This window comes from Pan troglodytes, chromosome 20 (genome assembly GCF_028858775.2).
Source record: "Pan troglodytes isolate AG18354 chromosome 20, NHGRI_mPanTro3-v2.0_pri, whole genome shotgun sequence".
NCBI lineage: Eukaryota > Metazoa > Chordata > Mammalia > Primates > Hominidae > Pan > Pan troglodytes.
The window spans coordinates 24,830,697-24,855,795 of record NC_072418.2 but is presented as its reverse complement, the minus strand read 5'-3'; the positions used below and the strand labels follow the sequence as shown (position 1 = coordinate 24,855,795).

Here is a 25,099-nt window from a genome sequence, read left to right as displayed (position 1 = left end):
TTTTTCCAATGGCCATATGAAATAAAAGCAATTAGTTTATTCGTTTGAGTCTCCAGACATCCTGGTTGTTTTTCACCCAAGTACCAGAAAACTGGAGAAACTCTCATCTGGGTACCCACCAAAGTCATCTCTTGTGTGAGGGAAGGAGCAAACACAGGATGACTCAATTTTTACACTGAGACAGAAGCAGAATTAACCACTTTTGTTAACCTGGCACAATTCTGCTCCGGACGTGCTCAAATGTCTCAAAGACACCCAGCTGATTGTGAGAGTTCCCAGTGACCCTGGGCTGATGGCCCAGTGATAAGCCAGGCAGGAGAGACTCAAGCTAATTAGCTAATTCTTTTTTTTTTTTTTTTGCTTTGAGACGGAGTCTCGCTCTGTCTCCCAGGCTAGAGTGCAGTGACACAATCTCGGCTCACTGCAACCTCCACCTCCCAAGTTCAAGCGATTCTCCTGCCTCAGCCTCCTGAGTAGCTGGGATTACAGACACATGCCACCATGTCTGGCTAATTTTTGTATTTTTAGTAGGGACAGGGTTTCACCATGTTGTCCAGGCTGGTCTCCTGACCTTAGGTGATCTGCCCACCTCGACCTCCCAAAGAGCTGGGATTACAGGTGTGAGCCACTGTGCTCGGCCGACTCAGGCTAATTCTAAATAAAAAATTAAACTGCCCTGGAGAAGCTCGAGAATCTGGATCACCTGTCCTGATTATCTAGCCCTTAGGTAAGAGGAAGAACAGGAATATTCTACTCCAGTCCCACATTTTATAGGTAGGTATAGTTTTGGTTATGGCTCTGGATACATTATCATCTTGATCTCTCACTCTGAAGATGCTTGTTCACACTTACATATTCTGCCATCAGATTCTATTTATACCTGATGCCCCTCACATAACTGTAGCATGTCACCGGACAAGATCTGAGAAGCTGAAAGAATCACATTCTCAAAGGGGAACTTTAAGATATCTATGTTGACATCTGACAATGCAGAAAATGTCTCTTGTTGGTTTTTTCTACATTCTCAATTCAAAGTCTGGCCTTATCTTATAAATTCCAGGAACACACCAGACCTTATTTACAGATTCTAGGTGGGATCAACCTGGCTTTTCATTCTTGGGTGTTACAGCAAGCAGAGTACAATCAAAGGAAGGATCCCTTTATAGAGGCTGCTTTAGCATGTTCTGATATGTCTACCTAAAAGAAATAAAGCTAAGGCAACATGAATATAAGTAGACAGTTTATTGAGGCAAAGCTTGAGGATTGTAACCTGGGAGCAAACCTTCAAGTTGCAGGTCATCTACACTTTGATTAGGAGCAGTTATAAGTCGATCTGAAAAGGCAAAAAGAGAAGGACAGAGAGATGGCTGATATAAAATTGTTTATCAGAAATTTTCATTAATTTACAGAAATGACATTGATTATTGATTGGATATACATCGTTAAAATTTAGAGTATGGTTATAGTGTCTAGTGTGGCATTATTAGTTTAATTTATAGCTACTGGTGGCAGTAGCTAACAGTTTTAAGAGATAAATACATAATTCAGGGCCGGGCGCAGTGGCTCACGCCTGTAATTTTCCAGCAGTTTGGGAGGCCGAGGCAGGTGGATCACTTGAGGTCAGGAGTTCAAGACCAGCCTGGCCAACATGGTGAAACCCTGTCTCTACTAAAAATACAAAAATTAGCCAGGGCACAGGCCTGTAATCCCAGCTACTTGGGAAGCTGAGGCAGGAGAATCACTTGAACCCAGGAGGCGGCGGTTGCAGTGAGCAGAGATCGCGCCACTGTACCCTAGCCTTGGTCATAGAGCAAGACTCTGTCTCAAAAAAAAAAAAAAAACCACATAATTTAAAGATGGGAAAAAGACAAAACTGTGTTGTCATTTTAATGTCTCTCTGAGTTTGACAACTAAAAGAACTTGCATTCCTCAGATGAAAGGTTTTTTGTTTTTTTTTGTTTCCCAAATCTCAAGACCTAGATTCAGAATTTGGATCTGCAGCAGGTGTTACTGGCATATTTGTGGGTATTTTAGCAATAGGAGGAAGGGGAAAGCGGAGATTCTCATGTCTACATGTCTACTCAACACTCACATGTTACTCTGATTGGGTTTCTGGTCCCCCTGGTCTCTGAATTAGTTTCAGGTCTGAAGATACAAGAGTCACTGAAAGAGGTGAAATGGTTGATTGCCATCCTGTGAAGTTTGTAGAAATCTATGAGCTGACTGGAAGCCTGAGAGGAAAAATCCTCTCTAGAGTAAAGCTTGGTTGGCATGTGTTTATATCATGTCTGCTAATTCTAGACAGTGTATGGAAAATATAATTAAAAGAAAAATTTTCTCCAGCCCCAGAAAATCTCCAAAATGAGAGAACAGAAAGAAAACTGTTTTATTACACAATTTAACCTGAATGTGACACGCATTACAGTCAATCTGCTCAACAGATTGCAAAGACAGAAAGACAGTCACCATAGTTAGTCCACAAGTAGAAAAATTTACAGCACCATGTCATACGTAGTTCATCCTAAATTCAGCTGGTAATTGGCAAGGCCATCCGTGTATGCTAATTGGTTATATTCAATGACAAAATAAACTTTTCACATCTTCATAACAGGAGGTAATTTTGCAACTTGAAGCCAGGTGCCTGCTGAAGGTAGGCTCCCACTCTCCTACAGAAATGGTTGAATAGGGTGTTATCTTTTTGGCTATTTATATTTTAAAGCAATGGCTCTTTACTCCTTTAGCACTGGGCTAGAGCACCCTGCTTGCCCTCTCCTGATGGCCATGTCCTCTCTTGACGCCTACCATCTGCCACTGACGCAGAGGCCACAACATAAAGCTTGTCACTGGCAGCTCACATCTTACATGAACCCCAGTTGCCACAGCAGCACTCCAGCATCCCATCAATGAAGCCTGAGCTGCAGGAGAGCCTGCAGGCCTCCTGGGTGAAATTGCACCTTCACGATAATGGGAATGGGAGCAGTGTTTCAGCCTCAGCTTCTATTTATAATGGTGACATGAAAAAAATACTGCTGGATTTCCAGCATGAGTCCAGATAGAGATAGATCTAAGAATTCTCCCTGTGACAGCCCACCTTATTCACAGACACCATGGGATACTAATAGGACCCCTGAAACAGACACCCAAAGGATTTGAGCAAAAAACAGCTCTCTATCTGAGCAAGATTATATTGAGAGAAAATAAAAAGTTAAAAATTTCTCTTTAAATACCCAAAGTGCACAACTATTCTCAGCATGAGAAACATGAACATTATTTAAAAAGGGGATGGGCCAGGCGTGGTGGCTCACTCCTGTAATCCCAGCACTTTGGGAGGCTGAGGAGGGCGGATCACCTGAGGACAGGAATTCAAGACCTGCCTGGCCAACATGGCAAAACCCCGTCTCTACTAAAAATACAAAAATTGGCTAGGCCTGGTGTTGCGTGCCTGTAATCCCAGCTACTAGGGGGGCTGAGGCAAAAGGATCGCTTGAACCTGGGAAGCTGAGGTTGCAGTGAGCCGAGATCGTGCCACTGCCCTCCAGCCTGGGCAACAGAGCAAAACTCTGTCTCAAAAAAAAAAGCAGGGGGTACAAATTCTCAGCAAAATTTTATAAGATTTCTCTTTCATCTCTGCTGCTGTCTCATCTCCTAACCATTAAATGGGGGAACTATACTGAAACACATCTGACAATTTCCACTAGCACATTAGATGAAGAATTTGAATCTGGCTTTGTTTACACACTGGAATATATTTGAGCTTGCAGCATAGCTAACTGAAGAGCTATTACAATTTTGGCATGGCCACATCACTTGTCATGTTTGCTTGTCCTGTAATAGCAGCATTCAAATTTAGTGACATAATAGACATTAAAATCATGCTTACCTATAATTATCCCTATTGGATAAACTAATAAGCATGTCAGACTCATATCTACTACAACAATTTTGTAGTGAATTTTCTTTGGATATTAGATATAAATATCTAAGGATAAATAATTTTAATGTACTAGTCATAATGTAGAATTATTAAAAATTACTTGTAACCATAATTCAGTTAAAACATTTTATATTTAAAAAGTATGAATAACAATATTAAAATAACTATTTAAGAAATTCTAGCCGGGCATGGTGGTGCGCGCCTGTAATCCCAGCTACTGGGGAAGCTGAGGCAGGAGAATCGCTTGTACCTGGGAGGCAGAGGTTGCAGTGAGCCGTGATTGTGCCACTGCACTCCAGCTTGGGAGACAGAGCGAGACTCTGCTTCAAAAACAAAAAAAAAAAAAAGGAAACTCATTGAAAGTAAATATTGTGGCCAGGCACGGTGGCTCACATCTGAAATCCCAGCACTTTGGGAGGCAGGAGTCTGAGGCCAGCCTGGCCAACATGGTGAAACCCCGTACCTACTAAAAATACAAAAATTACCCAGGCGTGGTGGCCTGCTCCTATAATCCCAGCTACTCAGGAGGCTGAGGCAGGAAAACTGCTTGAACCGAGGAGGCAGAGGTTGTAGTGAGCCAAAATGGCACCACTGCACTCCAGCCTGGGCAACAGAGTGAGACTCCATCTCAAAAAAAAAAAAAAAAATTTACTAAATATTGTGTCTTATATTCATACTATTGTAGAAAATACTGCATAATTTATATGAATGCAAGTTGTCTACAAACACTACAAATAACTATGCTAATTGTTCTGAAGTAATAAATCAAAACCAAATACAACTACAGACTCCACTGTTCAGTTTATACACTGAACAGTTTTTGATTTTGCAGTGTAAGTACTTCAGCCTGCAAATATTAGATAATTACCTTGGATTATCAATTTTCTGTCAAAGAAACTTACTCAGCATCTTTTAATCTCTATCATTCTGTAGTGCTAAATGTAATCCTATCTTTGTGTTCAATTTTTGTGTGCTCTTAAAATGAGCTTTAATCTAAACAAATCTATGTCTACTTTAAAAGACTAATATATATATATATATATATATATATATATATATATATATATGTATATACTTTTGCCAAAGCAAAAACAAAGCAATGGTTCTGTGGTTCTCGATTAAGACAATTCTGAGTAAAAAACAAACAAAAAACCCCACAAGATTGATCTAGCTGTAAATATGATTTACAAATATTGGCCAGGCGCAGTGGCTCACGCCTGTAATCCCAGCACTTTGGGAGGCCAAGGCTGGTGGATCACAAGGTCAGGAGTTCAAGACCAACCTGGCCAAGATGGTGAAACCCAGTCTCTACTAAAAATACAAAACAATTAGCCAGGCGTGGTGGCGGGTGCCTGTAATCCCAGGTACTGGGAGGCTGAAGCAGAGAATTGATTGGACCTGGGAGACAGAGATTGGCTGCAGTGAGCTGAGATTGTGCCACTGCACCCCAGCCTGGGCGACAGAGCAAGACTCCATTTCAAAAAACAAAACAAAACAAACAACAACAAAAAAGATTTACAAATATTTTTTAAAAGCAGAGAAAAATATGTACATATAATCTAAATGCTTTAAGAAAAGAGAGAAACATAATATCCTCCCTTACTTTCAGTTAACAGAATAAAGCTTCTTATTTCTAATTTATATTTTCTCCTACAACAGCCAAGTCTCTGGACATGTTCTTAAACTCTTGGACATCTGAATTTAATTAGACACTGTATTCAGACATCTAAGAAGCAGCCTTGGGCATATCGTGCGTGCACTTGAAAGAATGCTTATAGCCGGGCGTGGTGGCTCACGCCTGTAATCCCAGCACTTTGGGAGGCCGAGTCAGGCCGATCAAGGGGTCAGGAAATCGAGACCATCCTAGCTAACACGGTGATACCTTGTCTCTACTAAAAACACAAAAAATTAGCTGGGCATGGTGGCACATGCCTGTAGTCCCAGCTACTCAGGAGGCTAAGGCAGGAGAATCGCTTGAACCCGGGAGGCAGAGGTTGCAGTGAGCCGAGAACGCACCACTGCACTCCAGCCTGGACGACAGAGTGAGACTCCATCTCAAAAACAAAAATGCAGAAGAGAGAAAGGTGTTCTAAAAAATGCATGGGTGTATATGAATAAAGGAATTTCTTAGAGACTTATGAAGAGAGTTAGATTCTGAAAAAATATTAGTGGGGGACTACAACACCCCACAGACTCTATTAGACAGATTATTAGGCAGAAAATTAACAAAGATTTTAAAACCTAAACTCAACACTTGATCAAATAGTCCTACTAGACATCTATAGAAGTGTCCATCTAAAACCAACATTGTATTCATTTTTCTCATCACCACATGTCACATACTCTAAAATTGACCACACGATCAGAAATAAAACAATTCTCAGCAAATTCAGTCTCCCCAAAATCATACCAAAAACACAAACAGACCACAGCTTGATAAGGATATAATTCAATATATAGGAAACCACCTGAAACCATATAATTACATGGAAATTAAACAATCTGAACCTGGATGACTTTTGGGAAAATAATGAAATTAAGGCAAAAATCAAGAAGTTCTTTGAAACAAATGACAACGAAGATACAACCTACCAGAATCTCTGCAACACAGCTAAGGCAGTCTTAAGAAAAATCTTTATAGCACTAAAAACTCAAATCAAAAAGTTAAAAATAAATTTTAAAACCTAACATCATAAATAAAAGAATGAGAGAAGCAAGAGAAGACCAACCCCTAAGCTAGCAGAAGACAAGAAATAACCAAAATCAGATCTGCACTGAACGAGATTTAGACATGAAAAGTTATACAAAGTATCAAGAAATCCAGGAGTTAAATCTTTTGGAAAAAATAATGAGATGAACCATAGCAAGATTGTGAAGAAAGAAGATCCAAATAAACACAATTAGAAATGACAAAAGGGACATTACCATTGAGTCCCACAAAAATACAAATAACTATTGAAGTCTACTATGAACACCACTATGCACACAAACTAGAAAATCTGAAAGAAGTGAATAAATTCCTGGACGAGTAAACTCTCCCAAGACTAAAAAAATACTAAATTGCAGCCCTGAATAGACCAATAACAAGCTCCAAAATTGAATTAGTAGTAAATAGCCTACCAACCAAAAACAGGGGGGAAAAAAAAGACCAGACAGATTCACAGCTGAATTTAAGCAGATGTACGAAGAAAAGCTGGTATTATACCTTCTATAACTATTATTAAAAAATTGAAAAGAAGGGACTCCCCCTTAACTCATTATGTAAGAACAACATCATTCTGACACCAAAACCTGACAGAAACAAAACAGAAAAGAAAACTTCACGCCAATATCATTGACGAACATTGCTTCAAAAATCCTCAACAAAATACTGGCAAAGCAAATCCAGCAGCAAATTAAAAAGCTAATGCACTATGATCAATTAGGCTTTAGTCCTGGGATGCAAGGTTGGTTCAGTGCACACAAATTAATAAATCTGATTCATCACATAAACAGAACTAAAGACAAGAATCACAAGATTATTTCAATAGATGCAGAAAAATATTTCAATAAAATCTGGCATCCTTCATGTTTAAAACCCTCAAAAAACTAAAAGCCTTAAAAACACATATTTCAAAATAATGAGTTATTTATGAGAAATCTGTAGATACCATACAGAATGGACACAAGCTGCAAGCATTCCTTCTTGAAAACTGGCACAAGACAAGGATGCCTTCTCTCACCACTTGTATTCAACATAGAATTGGAAGTCTTGGCCAGAGAAATCAAGCAAGAGAAAGAAATAAAAGGCATCCAAAAAGAAAAAAAAATCAAATTATCCTTGTTTTCAGATGGCATGATTCTATATCTAGAAAACCCTATAATCTTTGCAGAAAAGCTTCTTTTTTTTTTTTTTTTTTTTTTGAGACAGAGTTTTGCTCTGTCACCCAGGTTAGAGTGCAATGGCATAATCTCAGCTCACTGCAACCTCCGCCTCCTGGGTTCAAGCGATTCTCCTGCCTCAGCCTCCCGAGTAGCTGGAATTACAGGCATGCGCCACCATGCCCAGCTAATTTTTGTATTTTTAGCAGAGACAGGGGTTTCACAATGTTGGTCAGGATGATCTCGAACTCCTGACCTCAGGTGATCCACCTGCCTTGGCCTCCCAAGGTGCTGGGATTACAGGTGTGAGACACTGTGCCTGGCCTGGAAAATCTTCTTAAACTGACAACTTCAGCAAAGTTTCAGGATAAAAAATAAATGTAAAGAAATCAGTAGCATCCCTGTACATAAAAAACATCCAAGCCAAAAGCCAAATCAAAAACATAATCCCATTCACAATTGCCACAAAAAGAATAAAATATCTAGGAATATAGCTAACCACGGAGGTGAAAGATCTCTAAGACGAAAATTACAGGGCACTGCTAAGAAGTCAGAGATGACACAAACAAATGGAAAACTGTTTCATAGCCTGGAAGGCTGAGGTGGCTGGATCACCTGAGGTCAGGAGTTTGAGACCAGGCTGGTCAACATGGTGAAACCCCGTTTCTACAAAAAAATACAAAAATTAGATGATGTGGTGGCACACATCTGTAGTCCCAGGTACTGGGAAGGCTTAGATGGGAGAATCACTTGAACCCAGGAGAGAGAGGTTGCCGTGAGCCAAGGCGGCACCACTGTATTCCAGCCTGACCACAGAGTGAGACCCAGTCTCAAAAAAAAAAAAAAAAAAAAAAGCCATACTGCCTAAAAATTTTTTACAGATTTAGTGCTATTTCTATTAAACTACCAAGACATTCTTTTCTTTTTTCTTTTTCTTTTTTTTTTTTTTTGAGACAGAATCTTACTCTGTCACCCAGGCTGAAGTACAATGTCGTGGTCTTGGCTCACTGCAACCTCCACTTCCCGGGTTCAAGTGATTCTCCCACCTCAGCCTCACAAGTAGCTGGGACTACAGGCGCGTGCCACCACGCCCAGCTAATTTTTTGTATTTTTAGTAGAGACAAGGTTTCACTGTGTTAGCCAGGTCGGTCTCAATCTCCTGACCTTGTGATCCACCCACCTCGGCCTCCCAAAGTGCTGGGATTACAGGCGTGAGCCACCGCACCCAGCAACATTCTTAATAGAACTAAAAAACACTATTTTAAAATTCATATGGAACCAAAAAAGAGCCCAAACAGCCAAGGTAATCCTAAGCAAAAAGAATAAAGCTAGAGGCATTACATTACCCAACTTCAAACTATATTACAGGGCTATAGACACCAAAGCAGCATGGTACTAGTACAAAAGCAGACTCATAGACCAATGCAACAGGACAGAGAGCCCAGAAATAATGCCTCACACTTACAACCATCTGATTTTTGACAAGGCTGACAAGAGGAATGCGGGAATAATTCCCTATTTAATAAATAATGCTGAAATAACTAGCAAATACTATGTAGAAGATTGAAACTGCACCCCATCCTTACACCATATACAAAAATAAACTCAAGATGAATTTAAGACTTAAATGTAAAATTTAAAATTATAAGGAAGAAAAGCCCTGGAAAATAACCTAGGAAATACCATTCTAGACATAGAAACTGACAAAGATTTTATGATGAAAATATTAAAAACAGGAGGCCGAGGCAGGCAATTCACCTGAGGTCAGAAGTTCGAGACCAGCCTGGCCAACATGGTGAAAACCCATCGCTACTAAAATACAAAAAAAAAAAAAAAAAAAAAAAAGCCAGGCACGATGGCTCACGCCTATAATCCCAGTACTTTGGAAGGCCGAGGTAGGCAGATTACTTGAGGTCAGGAGATCGAGACCAGCCTGACCAACATGGAGAAACCCCATCTCTACTAAAAATACAAAATTAGCCGGGCGTAGGGGTGCATGGCTGTAATCCCAGCTCCTCAGGAGGCTGAGGCAGGAGAAGCCCTTGAACCCGGGATTCGAAGGTTGTGGTGAGCTGAGATCGCACCATTGCACTCCAGCCTGGGCGACAAGAGCAAAACTCCAACTCAAAAAAAACACAAAAACAAAAACAAAAAAATTAGCTGGATGTGGTGTCACCCGCCTGTAGTCCCAGCTACTGGGGAGGCTGAGGCAAGAGAATTGCTTGAACCCCGGGAGGCAAAGCTGAGATTATGCCACTGCACTCTAGCCTGGGAAATAGAGAGAGACTCCATCTCAAAAAAAAAAAAAAAAAAAAAAAAAAGGCTGGGCTCAGTGGCTCACACCTATAATCCCAACACTTTGGGAGGCTGAGGTGGGTGGATCATCTGAGGTCAGGGGTTCAAGACCAGCCTGACCAACATGGTGAAACTCCTTCTCTACTAAAAATACAAAAATTAGCCGGGCATGGTGGTGCATGCCTGTAATCCCAGCTACTCAGGAGGCTGAGGCAGTAGAATCGCTTGAACCCGGGAGGTGGAGGTTGCAGTGAGCCAAGATTGCACCGTTGCACTCCAGCCTGGGCAACAAGAGCGAGACTCCATCTGAAAAAAAAAAAAAAAAATTAGCCGGTCGTGGTGGCAGGCGCCTGTAATCCCAGCTACTCCTGAGGCTAGACAGGAGAATTGCTTGAACCCGAGAGGCGGAGGTTACGGTGAGCCATAGCACTCCAGCCTGGACAACAGACGGAGACTCCATCTCAAAAAAAAAAAAAAAAAGTTATTGGGGGGTACATTCGAGACCCTGCTTGAAAAACATGTAAACAGCCGAGCATGGTGGCGGGTGCCTGTAATCCCAGCTACTCGGGAGGCTGAGGCAGGAGAATCGCTTGAACCCGGGGGGCGGAGTTGCCGTTGGCTGAGATCGCGCCACTGCACTCCAGCCTGGGCAACAAAAAAAAAAATACGAAACTCCGTCTCAAAAAAAAAAAAAAAAGAAAGAAAGAAAGAAAGAAGGAAGGGAGGGAGAAGCAAAGAAAAGAAGAGAAGAGAGAAGAGAAAAGAAGGATTCCTATTTAAAAAAAAATCGAACTCAAATGAGTTCGATTTTTTATAAATTACTACATTAGAGGAAACAAAATTCAAGTTTAACCAACTATAATCTGCCAATTAAGCTTTGATTGCATAACCAGGAAATTTGTAGGCTCAAGGTGGAAATTAGGAAACTACGTAACTATATCTGATTACTGAATTTGGATTTTTTCATCATGCACCTTATAAAAGTCTTTTCTTAAAGCCCCTGCAATGGACCACAAACTACAACCCATAGGGGTGCCCTATAATTTTTGAACAACTCTCTTTGATTAAATTCTTTAATATTTTTGTGGTGACTCCCATAATTTTTTTTTTTTTTTTCTTTTTTGAGCTGGAGTTCAAGACCAGCCTAACCAACATGGAGAAACCCTGTCTCTACTAAAAATACAAATTAGCTGGGCATGGTGGTGCATTCCTGTAATTTCAGCTACTAGAGGGGCTGAGGCAGGAGAATTGCTTGAACTCGGGAGGCAGAGGTTGCGCGTGAGCTGAGATCGCGCCATTGCACTCCAGCCTGGGCAATAAGAGCAAAACTCCATCTCAAAAAAAAAAAAAAAAAAACCAACTTTAGATATTAATATCACTCCGTCACCATCAAAAATGTACTTATTGGCCTGGCATGGTGGCTCACGTGTGTAATCCCAGCACTTTGGGAGGCCGAGGCAGGCAGATCACCTAAGGTCAGCGTTCAAGACCAGGCTGGCCCACATGGTGAAACCCTGTCTCTACAAAAATACAAAAATTAGCCGAGCATGATGGTAAGTGCCTATAATCCCAGCTACTTGGGAGGCTGCGGCAGGAGAATCACTTGAACTGGGGAGGCGGAGGTTATAATGAGCCGAGATCGCACCACTGCAGTCCAACCTGGGCGACAAAGCAAGACTGTTTCAAAAAATAAAAATAAAAATGTACTTATTTAGTGTCAAATCCTACTGTAAAAAAGAAGAACTGTGGGGTTTTTTTAAGTGGAAACATGGATTCAGGTTATTTTATTTTATTTGTGTTTTTATTTTTTGAGATGAAGTTTCGCTCTGTCACCCAGGCTGGAGTGCAATGGTGTGATCTCGGCTCACTGCAACCTCCACCTCCTGGCTTCAGGCAATTCTCCTGCCTGGGCCTCCCAAGTAGCTGTGATTACAAGTGCCTGCCACCACTGCTGGCTAATTTTTGTATTTTTGGTAGAGACAGAGTTTCACCATGTTGGCCAGACTAGTCTCGAACTCCTGACCTCAGGTGATCCGCCTGCCTCAGCCTCCCAAAGTACTGGGATTACAGGCATAAGCCACTGCGCCAGGCCTATTATTTATTTTTAAAAGGTTAGAAGGGGCTTCCTTGTGTTGAAATCTGCTGTTTCCAGAAGAAAAATATAAACCTGGCCTGTTTTAGGATCTACCTATTTTCTTAAATTTTCAGTTTGATTATGTCACATTTAGCACAAGTGACTTGTTTTGGTTCAGTTTGGTTTGGTCTGTTTGGAACTAGTGCACAAGCTCAGTTTACAATGATGGACTCCAATAACTTTTTGTTTTGAGACAGAGTCTTGCTCTGTCGCCAGGCTGGAGTGCAGTGGTGTGATCTCGGCTCATTGAAACCTCTGCCTTGTGGGTTCAAGCCATTCTCCTGCCTCAGCCTCCCAAGTAGCTGGGATTACAGGCACGCACCACCACACCCAGCTAATTTTTGTATTTTTGTTAGAGACAGGGTTTCACCCTCTTGGCAGGATGGTCTCGATCTCCTGACCTTGTGATCTGCCCTCCTCGGCCCACAAAGTGCTGGGATTACAGGTGTGAGCCACCGCGCTGAGCCAACTTTGTTTTTAAAACTCTCCCTTTTTGGTAAAGTTCTTACGTAGGTCAGAGTGTGACCAAAACTCAGGGCCTTAGTGCCACTCTCAATTTCCATTATTTAGGGGTTTTGTCCTTATAATGTTATTCACAGGTTATGGTGTCTTCATAGTCACATATGTCTTTGAGTTTCTGTCATTCCCATTAAAAAGACACCATTTGACATTCTAGAGATGACTGCATGCAAACCTTTATAACTTTTGAGAGAATACGGTGCAGTAGGGAGACTACTATTTTGATTTTCAGGAGGATAATACCAAGAGTTGAAACCGGCCGGGCATAGTGGCTCATGCCTGTAATATTAGCAATTTGAGAGGCCGAGGAGGGCAGATTACCTGAGGTCAGGAGTTCAGGATCACCCTGGCCAACATGGTGAAACCCTGTCTCTACTAAAAATACTAAAAATTAGCCAGGTGCAGTGGTGTGCACCTGTAATCCCAGCCACTCGGGAGGCTGAGGCAGGAGAATCACTTGAACCCAGGAAGTGGAGGTTGCGGTGAGTCGAGATTATGCCACTGCACTCCAGCCTGGACTACAGAGTGCGACTTTGTCTCAGAAAAAAAAAAAAAAAAAAAAGTTGAAACCATGCTTCTTAGCCAGGGTCCCCATGAACAACCAACTAAAATTCAATAGATTAAATAATTAGCTAGATAAATGATCTCATTTCAACCAAGCAGCCTGTTCATTAATCCCCTACAATTGCATCTTTGTAATACCCAATGTATTCTACCATGTGCAACTACAAGTATCAGCAACAGCACAGGTAGTTCTCTGTTTATCCAGTAAGTAATCAAAAGAAATTCTATTATTTAGCACAACTTTAGTAACAACATTTAACACCTGTTGCGTAACCATAGTCTTTACATTAGAATCTGCTATAGAGCCCTATTTTCGGGGATAAATTTCTTACCATTGCTTCATTTATGCTAAGCCATGGAAAAAATGATCTAACAAATGATGCCCATTCAGAAGACTAATGGCCTGCTGGCAATGCTCTTTAACCCATTCTGAAGAAGTTATTTTTAACTTATGAAGTAAGTTTAAAGCAGTGGATCAATATTCTTTTTCTGAAATTATGAGGCAACAAATGTTTCATTAAAACTTCTCACCCACATTAGCCCTTCATCTTTTACCTATCAAGGCAAAAGTTTTGTTATATATAATGTTGTCAGCAAAATTCTCTACCTATGAGTATACCCCATGAGTGCATACAAGAGATTCCTTTTTTATTTCTGTTGTTTGTAGAGCTATTAGAAAACTGTGAACAAACTCTGCTATGATAGCAGAGATGTCTTGATTTTTTCTTTCAAGACGGAGTCTCGCTCTGTAGCCCACGCTGGAGTGCAGTGGTGCAATCTCCGCTCACTGCAAACTCTGCCTCTCTGATCCCAATTCAAGCAATTCTCCTGCCTCAGCCTCCTGAGTAGCTGGGATTATAGGCACGTGTCACAATGCCCAGCTAATTTTTATACTTTTTATTTTATTTTATTTTTTTTGAGATGGAGTCTTGCTCTGTTGCCCAGGCTGGAGTGCAGTGGTGCAATCTTGGCTCACTGCAACCTCCGCCTCCCAGGTTCAAGTAATTCTCCTGCCTCAGCCTCCTGAGTAGCTGGGATTACAGGCGCACACCACTACACCCGGCTAATTGCTAATTTTTGTATTTTTAGTAGAGACAGGGTTTCACCATGTTGGCCAGGCTGGTCTTCAACTCCTGACCTCGTAATCCACCCACCTCAGCCTCCCAAAGTGCTGTTATTACAGGCGTAAGTCACTGCGCCCGGCCTTGATTTTTGATCTTATAAAGAAAGCTGTCTAGATCAAGATTGCTATCTTCTTTTGAGGAGAAACTTTCCTGCTTACCTTTGCTTAAGACCTCCTATGAGTTTACAATTGAAAGAGTTTGGATAGGCCCTTCTAAGTTGTGAGACTATGAACCCAATGTTCAAGGTCTTGAAGTCTTGCTTCAGGGTAGATGGCAGTAAGACTCAGTCTCTGGATTCTAGATTATAAAGGGTTCTACTATCCTCAGTCAATAGACTCTTCAAGACTTTCTTCACTTGGTGAAAATATGCTATATTAGACTTCTGGCCAGGAGCAGTGGCTCACGCCTGTAATCCTAGCACTTTGGGAGGCCGAGGTGGGTGGACCACCTGAGGTCAGGAGTTTGAGACCAGCCTGGCCAACATGGTGAAACCCCATCTCTCCTAAAAATACAAAAAATTAGCTGGGCATTGTGGTGGGCGTCTGTAATCCCAGCTACTTGAGAGGTTGAGGCAGGAGAATCGGTCGAACCCAGGAGGCCAAGGTTGCAGGGAGCTGAGATTATGCCATTACACTTCAGCCTGGGCAACAAGAGTGAAACTCTGTCTGAAAAAAAAAAAAAGAAATATTAGACTTTCATGGAAAACCCAAATGCCCATCAATGATAGACTGGATAAAGAAAATGTAGTACACATACACCATGGAATACTACATAGCTATAAAAAAGAATGAGATCATATCCTTTACAGGGACATGGATGAAACTGGAAGGTCTCATCCTCAGCAAACAAACACAGGAAGAGAAAACCAAACACCTCATGTTCTCATTCATAAGTGAGAGTTTAACAATGAGAACACATGGACACAGGAAAGGGAACAACACACACCAAGGCCTGTTGGGAGGTGGGGGGCAAGGGTGCAAAACTTAGAAGATGGGTCAATAGGTGCAGCAGACCACCATGGCACACATATACCTATGTAACAAACCTGCACGTTCTGCACATGTATCCCAGAACTTAAAGTAAATTAAAAAAAAAAAAAAAAACACTGGACTTCAGTAGCAGAAGATACATGAGCTTTTATTAGGTGCATAGGCCTTCCAATGAGTATATTATATGGGCCAACTTTTTTTTTTTTTTTGAGATGCAGTCTCACTCTGTCACTCAGGCTGGAGTGCAGTGGCACGATCTTGGCTCACTGCAACCTCCACCTCCCGGGTTCAAGCGATTGTTCTGCCTCAGCCTCCCAAATAGCTGGGACTACAGGTGCGTACCACCATGCCCGACTAATTTCTGTATTTTTAGTATAGACGGGGTTTCACCATATTGGCCAGGCTGGGCTCGAACTCCTAACCTGATCCATGCACCTTGGCCTCCCAGAGTGCCGGGATTGCGGTCATGAGCAACCACACCCGCCAGGCCAACATATTTTTTCCTCTCTCAGTGGATCTGATTGTCATCAATCTGCAATTACAAAAGCAATCCAGTCAATGTAGTTAGCTTTGCACAATACTATTGTATCTGTAATTCCTTATGTAACAGTTTTACAACTTGTCTAGTGAAATAAACATCTTTAACATTGGAGGCTTTTTCAGAAATGTTCCATGAGAAAAATGTATTTCTTTATATCCTTTTAGCTACTGTTATAACATCAGTTTTCTTGCATAAGAAAGCTTTTATATTACCAGAAAATATGTATTAAAAATGATAATTGAATAAAATTTTTGTATCCATGATTAAATGGCCCATCAGGTAGCAGAAACGTACATGAAGTTTTGATTGTCTTCTCAGGATTAAATGTTTGATGAGAAAACATTGGTCTTAACCTATTTTCGTAATTTATTATAGAATAATCACCACACACACACTTAATTTATATTCAATTTAGATTATTTTATCTCTTCTGTGATGAGTAATGGAATGCGGAGCTGTTAATAGTGGAAGTTTTAAGAACTCAGGAATGAGTAAGTGGCTGTTGGCTGTCTAGGTTCTTAATGAGTCCACACTTAACATTAAATTTATGTCCTCTTAAATACTAGGTTTGTTTCTCCAATTTAGGAGCATAGCTCTGATAACTGAGGGGTTATCATAGGTAGTTTGACTTAGACCACAGAGTTTACTAAAATGGTATATCTAAAAAATTTTTGTACAGGCTGTTTTAGCATAATATCTTAAAATACTCTGCCACATTATTTTACACAGAGTATTTTCCTAATATTCAAATACTTTTGATTTGCCTAGGTTAGCAGTTTTATAAGAATTGGTCTGTTTATTAGAATTCTCACAAGCCTTACGCAGAATAAATAATATGATCCTAAAATGGTCAGAAACCTGTACTCAATTTGTGTGGGCCTTTTCCAACTTTTCATGAACCTCCTTAAAGACATAATACTCTAGGATTTTGTAAGCTTTTGAGGTTTTTAGAAACTACGTCAGAATTAAACCATTAACTGTGGAAATAACTTAAAATGGTTATAAAGAAACAAAAATTGATTATATCTGTGGCCTACAATAATTTATCAAAATCACCACAATTATGACTACTATAATATACTCAGATATATAAAATTTTTGAAATTTCATATGATTTTGATATAAATAATCACATATTTATTAAAATATAAGTTGAAGGTCAAACATCATTTTTATTTAATTCTTGGGTTTTTTTTTTTTTTTTAGAGGAACTCTAGCTCTGTCACCCAGGCTGGAGTGCAGTGGGAAAATCTCAGCTCACTGCAACCTCCAGCTACTGAGTTCAAGCGATTCTCCTGCCTCGGCCTTTTGAGTAGCTGGGATTACAGGAGCGGGCCACCATGCCCAGCTAATTTTGGTATTTTTAGTAGAGACAGGGTTTCACCGCATTGGCCAGGCTGATCTCAAACTCCTGACCTCAAGTGATCCACCTGCCTGAGCCTCCCAAAGTGCTAGGATTACAGGCATGAGCCACCACACCTGACCCAAAAAGTGTTTTTAATTTGACAATGCTTCCCATGTAATTAAACATATCAAGTAATTCTGTTTATCATTGTTTTAGATGCTGCGTTGGTGCTCTGTAGCACCCAAAAGTTAAGAGTCAAAAAGAAGACAATTTTTAAGCTGAAATTTGATTTCGGGAAGCCTGGCAATTATGTCAAAAGCTCAAATAGGGCTGGGTGCAGTGGCTCATGCCTGTGATCCCAGCACTTTGGGAGGCCGAGGCGGGTGGATCACGAGGTCAGGAGATCGAGACCATCCTGGCCAACATGGTGAAACCCTGTCTCCACTAAAAATACAAAAATTAGCTGGGCATGGTGGCATGTGCCTGTAATCCCAGCTACCTAGGAGGCTGAGGCAGGGGAATCGATTGAACCAGGGAGTCGGAGGTTGCAGTGAGCCCAGATCGCACCATTGCACTCCAGCCTGGGCGACAGAGAGAGACTCTGTCTCAAAACAAAAACAAAAACAAAAACAAAAACAAAAACAAAATCTCAAAATAGGCTGGGCCCAGTGGTTCACACCTGTAATCCCAGCACTTTGGGAGGCCATGGCTGGATTACCTGAAGTCAGGAGTTCCAGAGCAGCCTGACCAACAAACATGGTGAAACCCCGTCCCTACAAAAATATAAAAAAAATTAGCCGGGCATGGTGGTGGGCGACTGTAATTCCACCTACTCGGGATGCTGAGGCGGGAGAATCGCTGGAACTCAGTAGCTGGAGATTGCAGTGAGCTGAGATGGCGCCACTGCACTCCAGCCTGGGCGACAGAGTGAGACTTCATCTCAAAAAAAAAAAAAAAAAAAAAAAGTTAAACCAGGTTTGATATTTGTAGGCTATTTATGATTTTCAACACTTACTAAAAGTACTTTGCCTGAAACAACCTCTTAACTTGAAATCAAGTGACTATAGACAGGGTCTCACTCTGTCACCCAGGCTGGAGTGTAGTGGCCCGATCTCGGCTCACTGCAACCTCCCCCTCCTGGGTTCAAGTGATTCTCCAACCTCAGCCTCCCGAGTAGCTGAGGCTAAGCTAATTTTTGTATTTTAAGTAGAGATGGGGTTTCACCATGTTGGTCAGGCTGATCTCAAACTCCTAACCTCAGGTGATCCACCCGCCTCGGCCTCCCAAAGTGCTGGGATTACAGGCATAAACCACCACCCCCATCCTGTCTTTTGATTTTTAAAATGCCAGAGCTGCTTTTCAAGACCCCAAAGTCAGAAGCTGCCATGGGACAAATCTCTGCAGCACACATGGAAATCACACACAGTGAAAGCATCCCCCACCCTGAACCAATTGTTTTTACCCCAGCCAGCATGTAAAAATCACCCGGGGGGCTTTTTAAAACCCCTAAACATGCTGGTTGCTGTGGCTCACGCTTGTAAACACGGCACTCAGGAGACGGAGGCGGGCAGATCACCTGAGGTCAGGAGTTCAAGACCAGCCTGGCCAACATGGTGAAACCTCGTCTCTACTAAAAATACAAAAATTATCCGGGCATGGTAGTGGGCATCTATAATCCCAACTACTTGGGAGGCTGAGGCGGGAGAATCACTTGAACCTGAGAGGTGGAGGTTGCAGTGGGCCGAGATCTCACCACTGCACTCCAGCCTGGGTGACAGAGAGAAACTCTATCTCAAAAAAAAAAAAAAAGATGGAAAATCTGTTATTTTATTTAATTACAATAAAAGGTTAAAAAGTGGCCATTCTCTGTGATTTTGAAATCTACATTTCAAAATCTACATTTACCTTCGCATATATTTATGACATCTGGTCATTCTTTATCCATTCACAGAATGTATTTTAAAAGGATGCATTTAAAATAAGTAGAGTGTCTGATAAAAGAAGCACTTGAAATGTATTATAAAAATTAGTTGATTGCATAGTGTCCAGATACTTACATGTTCACTCAGAACATATAAAGTAAGATTATTATGTCATCTTACAGATAATTAAAAAATATTTTAAAAATATGTGGCTAAGGTTATCAGCTGAAAATAAGTGAGAATATATTTATTTGCACAGATAATAAAAATGCTTTTCAAACTGGATACAAAATACAAAATGTATCATGGAAAAAGTCAGATAATGTAGATTATTTAAAAGATATACAACTCTGTACTACAAAAGTTATGCAGCATAGAGGAAGTGTTACTAGTGGAGGGTGTCCAGGTTCTTGGCAACTTGAACAGAGAATTAGATTGAGTAAAATATATTATTATAAACAAAATTTGGAGCATAATTCTCTCCACCTGATTTCTCCAAAATTTGAAAACTAGTTGTGAGTATTCCTTTTTTTTTTTTTTTTTTTTTTTTTTTTGAGGTGGAGCCTTGCTCTGTCACTAGGCTGGAGTGCAGTGGTGCAATCTTGGCTCGCTGTAACCTCCAACTCCCTGGTTCAAGCGATTCTCCTGCCTCAGCCTCCTGAGTAGCTGGGATAACAGACATGCGCCACCACGCCCAGCTAATTTTTGTATTTTTAGTAGAGACAGAGTTTCACCATGTTGGTCAGGATGGTCTCAATCTCCTGACCTTGTGATCCACCCACCTCGGCCTCCTAAAGTGCTAGAATTACAGGCATGAGCCACTGTGCCCTGTTGTGAATATTCTTAACTTATAACAATATAGTTATTTGCATTAAGTGCAATAAAAATCTATTTTCTTACCGGGTGCAGTGGCTCACAACTGTAAATCCCAGCCCTTTGAAAGGCTGAGTTGGGTGAATTGCTTGAGCCCAGGAGTTCAAGAGCAGTCCGGGCAACATTATGAGATGCCCCCTGTCTACCAAAAAATATATAAAAATTTTCCAGGCATGATGGCACTCACCTGTAGTCCCAGCTACTTGGGAGCTGAGGTGGGAGGATCACCTGAGTGCAGGAGCCAGAGGTTGCAGTGAGCTGAGATTGCACCAATGCATTCCAGCCATGGTGACAAAGCAAGACACTGTCTCAAAAAAAAATCTTTTTTTTTTTTTTTTTTTTTGTAACAGAACACAATTGGAGACACTGGTTGTTTTACCAAGGTATTGCCTGGAATGGCATGCTTTCAGATACAGACCCCTTTAAGGTATCATAGTTGGCTTATAGAAATAATATAAGCTCTCCGAACAAGCTGGCCTTACACCTCTTCTACACAGTTCCTGTGCAGGTTCCTTACCTGTGGTAAGTAAAGAATTCCACTTTCTGACAGGCCAAGGAGCCCAAGTTTTTTGTAACCTGGGGGTGTTTTGCTGAAAGATTTACTTTCATCATAGGTTTGACGATTCATGAGCAAGAGAAACCACAATATTACACTCAAATGCAGTTAGGAGAAAAGTTTAATGATTAATGTAGTAAAACAGTATAATGGTAAACTTAGCAAAGGCTAAAGTGGGAGAAAAGGAAAATATGTACGTATATACACATATATATTCACCAAGTTCGGGAGGATACCTACATCCAGATCAAGCAGTGCTGGGAAGTTCCAAAAAACAGCCATCTGGAGTTCCAGTTAGAAGAATCCCTGGGTAGTGCATCTACTCTACAGGTGAGACTTCAAGAGAGCAGTAGGAGGCTGCCAGCTTACATTATCGGGCCAGTGGCTGACATTGTCAGCTAGCATTCAAATGTGCAGCCTTCAAGATTTAGTCAATAATGCTTAATCTTTTAGTTTGTGTCTCAGGATGTTCTGAAACACAGAGAATTGGTCAGATTCCCAAGTTTTGAGAAGTTCTATAGCATATGCCCTGTCTTATTTGAAGTTTCTCATGACTGATGGGTGTTTACTCTCCATGTAGGTGCTTAGCCCACATGAGCTTATGTATTGGTCAGAAGCCTAGCATTGCTTCTGAAGCCTGAAGAAGACTAATACAATTTTAAATTCTTTAAATGAGGTGAGATATTCACCCCACTAATACAGGTATTTGCAGGCACACGATGGGCTTAAGACATTAAAGTTGAATCTGAGCTTCCATAATAAAATAAAGTTCCAGCAAGGCCAATATAAGAAAAAAAGTGGAGCCTATAAGGGAAATGATTATTCTTGCTGACTTGATTCAAATTCTCTGGCTAAGTATAATAAGACTAAAACTTATTTTACAAGTGAGTTCGTCCTATGATTTGTCTTTAGTGAAAATGGGACTAAAGAGAGAAAAATTCTGTGTCAGAATAAACTCTAGTACACCTGTAGTTAGTTTCTGGTCTTAACTGATTTTTTTGCAATTTTTATTACTTTTTACAGTTTGGACTAAATTCTACAATGTCCCTGGCTACAAGTCTCAAACATATTTTTTTTCCTTTTTTTATTTCTTTTTTCATTTTTTTTCTGATTTCAAATAACTAAAACCTAAGTTGTGCTTTCTTAAAGCCCTGCAAACTGAAGCCAGACAAACTTAAACTTCGAAAAAAAGAAAACAACTTATTTAAATACATAAACTACCTTTATACCTGCCTATTGATGTAAAGACTTCAGAGTAATATGACCTATATTGATTTTCCAAAATTATTCTTGCTTTTTTTGTTTTTATTGTTTTTCTTTCTTCCTTTCCCTGCTTCTCTTTGAAGGATGTGAGACTTCACAACCTGCTAAAAATGATCTTTCCTAATAATGTGGGACCTACCCTTCTCGGAATAAACTGTTCTAGCCATAAGAGATCAGGCAAAATCTGAAACCAATGACTTATTTTTTTCTAAAATGCTTTCTCTGAAAGATTTTAAAAAGAAAAGGGAAGAAATATGAAAGGAAAATGAATCTCTGGACCCCCAAATCACCAGGCCAAAAGGAAAAGCCAATCTGGGAACTTGCCTCCCATTCTATTTCCAAATAAGATAACTATGAAGATAAAAAGGCTACAGACAACCCTCACAATTTGCCCACAAAAAAAGTCCCTGTGTACAAAGGACAGACAGAACTCAAAAATTACCCCTCTGCTCACCTGAGACAAATGCATATCTGATTGCTTTCTTTGCCCTATTGTTTCACTAAGCCAGACTAACGCATAAGTGACTATCGCTGTAAATTGTGTATTCAGTGAAAGGCTAATCAGAAACTAAAAAAAACAAAAAACAAAAAACAAAAATCAGCCATTTGTCCTTTAGCTACCTATGACCTGGAAGCTGCCACCCAGGTTCACGTTGTCCCACCTTTCTGGACAATGTACATGTTACATATATTGATTGATGTCTCCTATCTCCCTAAAATGTATAAAACCAAGCTGTGCCCCAACCACCTTGGTCACATGTTGTCAGGACCTCCTGAGGCTGTGTCACAGGTGTGTCCTTAACCATGGCAAAATAAACTTTCTAAATTGAGACCTGTCTCAGATACTTTTGAATTCACACTACTAATTACAGGTAGAATTTAAAATTCTTAACATAGAAACAAACAAAAGAACTAGTTAAACTGAGAAAAATTAATAAAAGTGTGCTCGAATTTACTGACAGAATTACGGGTAAATCTAGATTATATCCATTTTAAGTAAATAAGAAAAAAAAACATAATTACGAAGGAGCCTTTACCTTTGGGAAATCAAAAAGCCACTTTTGACCAGTTGTTTGACCCCCCCACAGGTACTCACCCCGGTCCCCAGCCACCTGCCAGGCCGTCCTGTCCCGGTACCTGGAGGGCGGGGTCCCTGCGGTCTGGGATTGGGGTTTGGGCTCTGGCCCCGCGCGGCGGCCTTGGATCGCGCCCGCCCTGCCGGGGCCCCCAGCTCGAGGGACCGAGCAGGTACCCGACGGGCTGGCAGCCAGCCACGCAGGGCGCTGTAGGGGTGGGTTGGGCCGGGTGTCGGGGGCTCGGATTCAGAGCCATCTTTGCCGTAGGGCCGGCTGGGGCAGGCTTCCCGCTCTGGGAAATTTGCCCCCGCTATCCCTGCCAGTGGCTGTCGTGTGCGGCCCCGCCTTGGAGCCCTGGCCACCGAGCCGCGCGGGACTGGAGAGCTGCGGGTGGGGAGGGACCAGCGGGCGGAGGAGGGGCGGCCCTGCAGGCGACGCGGGGACTGGCAAGGGCGACTAGGTGGGAAAAGGTGATCGTCCCCACCAGGCCAGCCCGCGGGCTCTGCTGCCGCCTCTCCCCGAAATTCACGGCCAGAGAGGGCGCACTGGTGTGTGTGGCGCCTGGAGCCTTAAGGTCCCCATCCAAGTGCGAGGCCCCAGCCGGGAGCCCGGCCCAGGGGCGTCCACTGTCCCGGCCCCAGACCCCAGGTCCTGGCCAGATTGGCCAGAGTCAGAGGCTGGAATCTGGAGGGCGGTGGTGAGGGTGTCAGCTAAGACCAGCCCCTGCCCGGCAGTGGCCAGCATAACGCGGTGACAGTCTCTGGAGGCCCCACTGCCTGTCAAGCCCGCTGGGCTCCTTAGATCCGTCTGCCCCTAGAAGTGCGCACCCAACGCCAGGCAGAGGGAGCGGGTGTGGGGCTGCTGGCGGTCAAGGTCCTCGGAGATGAGGACGGTCTTCTAGGAGGGGCCCGGGGGCCACAGAAGGATAGGGGAGTGTACGCCGAGCCCACCTTGCAAAGGCGCTCTGGTTCCCCAGGGGCGGCACCTTCGGCCTCCAGCCAAGTCGCCGAGCGCTCCCAGTGCTGCCTGCCCGGCACCTGCGCTCCAGACTCCTGGCTGCCAAACAAAGAGGAAGCCCGCCCCCTGGAACAGGCCACTCTCAGATTGGGCGAGGGAAGCACAGACACCCCCACCCCCAGCCTGGCAGCCACACACAGGGAGGTTGTCACCTGATGAGTGCGGGGGTGGTGCTTGAGGGAGGGCTGGTGGCCCCGCGGGCCTGAATTATTGACAAGTGAATGAGCTGGGAATGAAGTCACCTGAGGCCGGGAAGAAGGGGCGGGGGTTGGGGGTGGGGGGCGGGGTGTTGGAGGGCGGTGAATGCCCGGACCTCTGGGTCTCCAGGCTGCCAGTGGCCCGGCCAGGCTCCCGGTGTCCTCCTCCAACCTCAGTTTCCTCACTTGTCCCAGAGGACGAATATGGCAGGGCTGTTTTGATGATTAGGCCGGATAATCCTGGTAAACTTTATTAGCCTGCCTGGTCTGGATATTATTTTTTCTGACTTTGTTAAGAAACTTTGCTGCCCAACGTCTGCTTTTGGAAAGTGGGCTGGGGAGACAGGAAGGCAGGACTCTCACCCTTGGCTTCAGAGTCCCTTCTGCGTGCCCCCCCACCACCCCCTTAGGCTCAATGAAAGCACAAAGCTGGCAAAAGTCCCCTACCCAAGACAGCTGCAGAGTCCAGAACCAGAATATCTTGTTTTCTGACCCAAGGGCCTTTTCTTATCCGAAAATCGAAATCTCTTTGAGTGGTCAGCTTCAGACAGGAGTCTGAATTGTTTTCCTCAATTAAGAAAACAATTGGTTGACCCAAGCCCCTTATGATGAAGTGTTGCTCTACCCCCATTCCACCCTTTTCCTGCCCTAATGCATTGGAGGTCCTTAACTGTAGTGACCTGTAATTGGGAGCAAGGTTCCCCAGGCAGGGCATATTGCCTTCCTCAGCAGGCTGGCCTGGCCTTGGCCTGATAAAAATCAGTCCTAGGGCAAAAGACCCAGGGCAGGGAGGCCTCTCACTGCCCCCCACTTTCACATGCTGCAGCCATTTAATGGGCTGTGGTGACCTCTCAGGGTCCCCTAGCCTGCAGGATAGAATTTTGACTTT

General features: G+C 42.4%; 1 protein-coding gene across 1 annotated transcript in view; it reads right to left on the bottom strand.

Moving 5' to 3' along the window:
• Positions 1 to 24,059, bottom strand: part of LOC100614186 (zinc finger protein 429-like) — a 54,871-nt gene extending 30,812 nt beyond the window's left edge. The window contains 1 exon segment of the mRNA XM_016935567.3: positions 23,947 to 24,059. The gene's annotated coding sequence lies outside the window, so the exon portion shown is untranslated.
• Between the last annotated feature and the right edge of the window lie 1,040 nt (positions 24,060 to 25,099).